General features: G+C 31.2%; 2 long non-coding RNA genes across 2 annotated transcripts; both read left to right on the top strand.

Annotated features, from left to right (window-relative positions):
• Positions 1–1,560: 1,560 nt before the first annotated feature.
• LOC136066026 (uncharacterized) lies at positions 1,561–2,355 on the top strand. Its single transcript, XR_010627571.1, has 3 exons — positions 1,561–1,735; positions 1,838–1,902; positions 2,258–2,355. It is a non-coding gene; the product is annotated as an uncharacterized LOC136066026 (long non-coding RNA).
• A 17-nt stretch (positions 2,356–2,372) lies between these two features.
• LOC136066025 (uncharacterized) lies at positions 2,373–3,723 on the top strand. The gene is made up of 3 exons (XR_010627570.1): positions 2,373–2,404; positions 2,901–2,975; positions 3,598–3,723. It is a non-coding gene; the product is annotated as an uncharacterized LOC136066025 (long non-coding RNA).
• Positions 3,724–6,482: the final 2,759 nt, after the last annotated feature.

The following is a 6,482-nucleotide window of genomic DNA, read 5'->3' as shown; positions in this document are numbered from 1 at the left end:
GACAATCTGATTACTTCAACATACATTGAAAATATTGAATTAAATATACCGTATTTATTTATAAATAAATGAGTTTTTTTTAGAGATATAAATAAACGAGTTGAGTGCATTTTACTCCTTTTTTTTTAACAAAAAAAATTTTAGCTAAAAATCTTCTATATTAAATTTTTTTTTTTTCATATAAATTTTCCATTTCATGCGCCTATTAAACAAACTAAATAGTTTTAACTTTAGACATTTGTTGAAAATCACCCTAACCTTATCATTAGATTCATTACTAACACAAATAAAATATCAAATATAAAAATTTTAATTTTGTTGGTGTTAATTAATTTGGGAAGAGTTTTTTCAAAAGAACAAAGAATGATTACCTTCAATTATACAAGAATTTTATAAGTTAGAATAATACCCTTCTAACTAATAGTCTAATACAAGTAACCATTATGTATTATAGTTAGCCGTTGATAAAAAATAGCTTGTTTTTATTGGTGAGAGGACCTAATGGCCATCCTTGTATTATAGTATTGAATAGTTTCACAAATCATACAAGATTAGCTTAATAAATTTCCAATATTTGATCTAAAACAAAAAACAAAAGCTTCTAATAATAGATTTTTAAGTAAATTACTTGTTAAATACTATCATATTTTAGAGATGGTTTCGAATTAAATCATAAGTTTTCAAAATTTTCAAATCGATCATTACATTTGCAAAAAATATTTTAATTGAAACCATAAACCCATTACACACAAAGCTATTAATTCTATTAATGAAATATAGAGTGAAAAAATATTCATGTATCATATGCACATATTTTTATTTGAAATAAATCAATAATCACATAAAGTTCTTTCGTATAAACATTTTTTCATTAACTATACAACATAAATGTATTAATGATTTGATTTATAATTTTTTTTTAAATGGTTTAATTTCAAATTTACGAGGCTTAGAATTCCACTCGTAAAGTTTCTATCGTAGGTTAAGAGATCTGAAATTTGAATTTGTCTTACACTAAAAACTAATCGATATTTTGATTGGATAATAAAAAAGTAATCATCATAAAACAGGCATTATAGAATAAAAATATTATTGTCTCTATTAATAAAAGTATGAGATTTAATTTGAAAATTTTCTCATAAATATGCAAATTAAAATATAATTCAATCTAATTTTTTGGAAGAGAAAAAAAAAAGTGGAAAGTGAAAATAATTATGTGGCAGAAAAAGTCAAAAAGTGAATAAGGAAGGGACATTTCTGTCAAGCAATCAAAAAAGCAAACGCCCTTAAATCTCGGGACCGTTGGGGCTTTTGGCATTATCTGGTTTTTAATCCCTTACCCCTAAACAACTGTATATGTTTTTTTCTGTTTGCATATTCTTATTGAACAAAGGCTAAAGTCACAGCTCCTTATCCAAACTTCCAATCACAGCCCCAAAAATTAATTGATCATCCACCGTAACCGTACAATCAAATAACTCAGTGGACCTTTGCTCAGATCAGTCCTTCACTGAATGATGGCATGAAGCGACTGTTCAAATTTAGGGCTGTCACCAATGTTATTACACATAACTGTCACTTTAGCATGAATTTTTTTTTTTTTTTTTAAAGAAACTTTTATAAAGGAGATATTGGGTTTTAACGGAAAGTTTCTCATATGAATGTTTGGAAGTGAGGAAAAAAAAAAAGCCAGGGGGATATTTCAAGCCTCTGCCCCCATTGGCAATATTGTGAGGTAAATTCATTTAATCTGAATTGAGTTTTCATATTAATATTTGATAATTTGTTTAATTATTTCTTATTACTACATAATTCTTTGGGTTTTTGGCATTTTCAGGCTTGCCCAGATCTTGATCTTAGCAGCTTGGTCTTGCCCAAAGTTAATTCCTGTAATTTGAATTGGTGGGTATGTCTTTAAATTTGAAATTTTTTATTGATTCTGGTGAATTTAATTGTTTTGTCTCATTTTTTTTTTTTAGAGTCTATGTACCTTAAAATCTGCTAATTCAACCTGGGTTGTTGGAATTTTTATTGTTTATGATGTTTGGAAACATTGCAACACAGTTATGCTGTTGGGAAAACCTTAGAATTTGCTAAAATTCAACTGGGTTTTTAAACTTGTACTGTACCCTTTTTAATGAAAGCATCATGAGAACACAATTCTAGAATAGTTTTTGTGAATTGAAGTTGTTTTGGTCAAGTGGGTCAGTCAGTTTATGCCAAATTGTTAATCTGAGGTTATGATGTTGACTTTCAGACTTCAGAGCCTGGGGGTTTTGTGTTGCCTTAGGAAATGGGGGTTATGTCAAGGCGGGTTGTGCCCGTCTGCGGTAGCCTCTGTTTCTTCTGTCCTTCTCGAGGTCAGACCTTGACGTACAAGAAGTTGGTCTCAGAGATATTAAAGGTGAATTTTCAGCTAATATAATGCCATTTCACTTCAATTCATATCCTTTCAAGGCTTCTTGTTGATATTTGCTCATGTGGAAAACTTTTGAGTTAGCTTAGCAATTCAATGACTGTTATGTATATGACTATTCTCATCAAATATGATTTTTTTGTTTTTCTGGAAGCAGAGTTGACCATGCAAATCTATGATTTTATTCAGTTTAGGTGCTATTAATGTCGAGTATGTGGTACTTAGTAGTGGTACCTTAGTTATAATAAGTTCGATCCAGGCCAAGAGGCTTGTAGCTCAATTGGCACCTCCTAATGTTTCCAATAGAGATGTTTAGTGTTTAAATACAGTAGGGAAGTAGAGGATGCTTCTCCCAAAAGGTCTCAGATGCTCATCCCCCCCCCCCCCCCCCAAAAAAAAAAACACCAAATTAAATGAATGAATGAATGAAAGAAATAAATGAGCCATCTGATATGCTTATACCTTTTCCAATTATATATCGCAGGATGCTGAACCAAATGATAGGAAAATTGGGAAACTTTGTGAATATGCTTCGAAGAATCCATTGCGTATCCCCAAGGTACATTCTCGTCGAAGCTGTTATATTGCAGATGATTTAGTCATGTATATATATATATAATATTTATAATTGGTAAGTGTTATGGATCCAGTGGTCTTGATCCAATACCTCACCCTCTATTTCTTCTTTCTCTTACAAGGGGAGGAAGGGTCATTTTTTCATTTATATTCTCTTTCAATTCATTAGTTTTGATGGAATGGAAAAAAAACTTGGCCAACGCGTGTTTATTAATATTTGTACTCATCTTCGTCTACCCATCCATATTTACAAAGACTTAGGTTTGCTTCCCATATGCTGGTTATATGGTGTGCTATCATTACTTACACTTCCATATTGTTTTTTAATTGTTGGGTTAGTTTTGAACCAAGAATTTAAAATTATTGCTCTCTTTTTTCATTTCTGGCCCTACTTGCTATTAAGATGAATTATGATATTATGTCAAAAAAAGTTACAAATTCTTTCCAAAAACCATTGAAAGTAGTTAATAAGCTAAATTGATGAAAACAAATGTCTAACTCAAAAAATTGGAAAAAAAAAAAAAATTCTAGAGCTTTCGACTTTTGAAATTTCCATGATTATCTATTTGCTTCACTCTCACGTCACTCAATGTTTTGCTCCGCAGATTACCGATCAATTAGAGCAGAGATGTTACAGGATTTGCGGAATGAGAACTTTAGATCCGTAAAAGTTGTGTTGTGCATATATAGGAAGTTGCTATCATCATGCAAGAGCAGATGTAAGTTTGATGGATTTTAATTGAGATATCAATGGATTGTCATTGTGTTTTCATCATTTTATTTTATTTTATTATTTTTTTTTACCACTGAGAGAGAAAGGTGGCGAGAGGGGGGTTGGAAGAGTTTGGAAATTTGAAATGCAATGAAGAAAAGTCTGCATTAGGCAGATCATTGTCTAGCTGACTATTGGGCAGCAGTGCTGAAAGATGTTTATGCCAGGGATCCAACCCTCCCTGTGGTCCCTCACTGGATTTACATAAGAGAAAACTGAATCAAATAGCAGATAATTTTTGCATGTTGATTATATTTTGTTTTTCTTAGTGATGATGTTACATAATTTATAAATTATAACAGACGTGTGGAGTTGTGACAGACACCTTATAAGTTGGTAGTGATTAATATCCAAAAGCAATACAGTCCACACAGAAGAAGTAACATGTTCATCTTTAACTTATCAAAAAAAAAAAAAATTTGTTGCTCTTTCAGCATTTAACTTCTCATTTTTAAGTATTTCATTATATGAAGTCAATAAATATATCTCTGCATCAAGTTTTATTTATGACTAGATAAAAAAGAAAATAGAAAATACGTATTCTCTGCTGGTAAAAAAAAAAGACTGGAAAAAGAGAATGTGCCAAATCTTGACAGTGTCTATATGTCTACTTATGCTGCTTTATAATACTCACTGATTTTAGCTACTTATCCTTTAGGGGTAATGCCCCTAGATTACTTGACAATTGGTTCTAGGCGGGAGGGGTCAATTACCAATAGGTTTTACTGGCAGACATAAGTCCAAAGGGCTCTTCTTTAGAGGGTTCCGCATTATCCAAAAAAAAAAAATCATTGATTTTTAGAGAACCTATTTTTATGTAATTTGTAGAAATATTATTAGATGCTGTAGAAAGGATCATATTTTCCCTGGTTAAATGGGGTTCTTTATCTGATACTTGAAATGTTGTTTGGCTGGCAGTTTTCTGTTTTCAGAACTTAAAAACTGAGACTTGAAATGTACTCTGGAAAAAAGAATCCGGAAACTAAAGAATACTGTTTCAGCCTTTTTTTTTTTTTTTCAGAACTTTTTTTATTAATGGCAAACATAATAAACAGAAGCAATCTAAAGTTATCAAAAAAAAAAAAAAAAAAAAAAAAACGATGGAGTTTGAGGGATAAAAAAAGGATAGAGGAGGGGAAAGTCTTGAGAATGTAGGACTATCCCTGCTACTTCACAGGAAACTACTCTTAGTAAATGTTTGCATAAGCCTTGTAGGAAGAAAATTTATTTATTGAATCTCTTCCTCTTTTCCTTAGCTCTCTTTCTTTGTAATTTAAGTTTTTTATGTCTTTGCTTTTTCTTCCTTTTTGTACTTATGCTTTGCTGGTGCTTTTTTTGCATCTAGCAGCTTTTTTATATTTTTTCTTACCTATCAAAAAAAAAAAGTTACACACATGTAGACCTCACCCTCCATCTCATTCTCATGGAGTAGAGCTCATTGGCAATATTTTGTTTGCTTGATTGCTTCTGTTTGGTTGCTTATTTGCTTCTTCCTGAAATTTCAATATTCCATTTTAAAATGAAAGTATTTAAAATTTGTGATATTCACTGGAAGCTTTCAATTCTTGCAGGCCACTATTTGCTAGTAGTTTATTAGGGGTTGTTCGAACTCTTTTAGAACAAACTCGGCAGGATGAAATGCAGATTTCAGGATGCAATATTCTTGTTGAATTTGTAAATAGCCAGGTATGTAACGGATAGAAAGATGAAGTTTTGATCTGTTTAGTCCATACTTAATGAAAAATCTGTTTATAATATGGCCATGCACATGGTAGAAGTGCATATGGAGGAATTCATTCAGTGAGCCCCTAACAAAATTCACTACCCCATCAATAAACCTTTTAGTAAATTTAAAGCAGACAGTCCATTTAATCTTCTGGACATCAACAGGAAAGAAATGGGAGTGGTTGAAGTGAATGCCTAAACCTCGAATAATGTGATTTTGAATTTACAGATGCTGTAGAGGGACCTGTTGAATCCTCCCATATTGCTTGAGACCATACATATTTCAAGTTAATTCTGTATATAAGTTAGGCCATTGATCATAGATGCTTTAATTACCTATTTTGTCATTAATTAATACTGACATCCTGAAATAAAAGTAGATTGATGGTACATACATGTTCAACTTAGAGGGTCTCATTCCGAAACTTTGTCAATTGGCTCAAGAATTTGGAGACAATGAAAGAGCATTATGTTTACGTTCAGCAGGACTCCAAGCTTTGGCTTTTATGGTACAATTTTTTTCCTAGATCAAATCTCACTTCTTGCTCAAACATATGTATCTTACATTTATTCATACATGTATATACTGCTCTTTCTTTTTCTTATGCTTGACTTCTTTACCCAAAATACCCAAATGTAATTATATATGTATGTGTGGATTATTCTATTTCATGACCTAGTTTTGTAGTATGTGTGACATGTCTTTTTCTCATATATATGGATTATTCTATTGCTATATTTTCAATTTGTTCTTGCTTTGACATTCATGTTAGGAGAAGTTAACATAGCAATGATAATCAAGTTTTTTTTGGCTTGATATGCGTGATGTCTACTGCATTAGTTAGCTGCAATTGATCCAAATTTAGTAGGTATGGAAATAATATGATTAGATTATATCAGCCTTATATTAGACCAGATAGGAAACTCTTTGTAGTTATGTTTCACCTTTGTATTCAATTCAAGGTTTTGTCAAATTGTGTTTACAGAATTTGA

The sequence above is a fragment of the Quercus suber genome, unplaced genomic scaffold (assembly GCF_002906115.3).
Source record: "Quercus suber isolate HL8 unplaced genomic scaffold, Cork oak 2.0 scaffold_1609, whole genome shotgun sequence".
Lineage (NCBI taxonomy): Eukaryota > Viridiplantae > Streptophyta > Magnoliopsida > Fagales > Fagaceae > Quercus > Quercus suber.
Note: the sequence above shows the minus strand (reverse complement) of the source record. Positions and strands in the feature narration are given on the sequence as shown.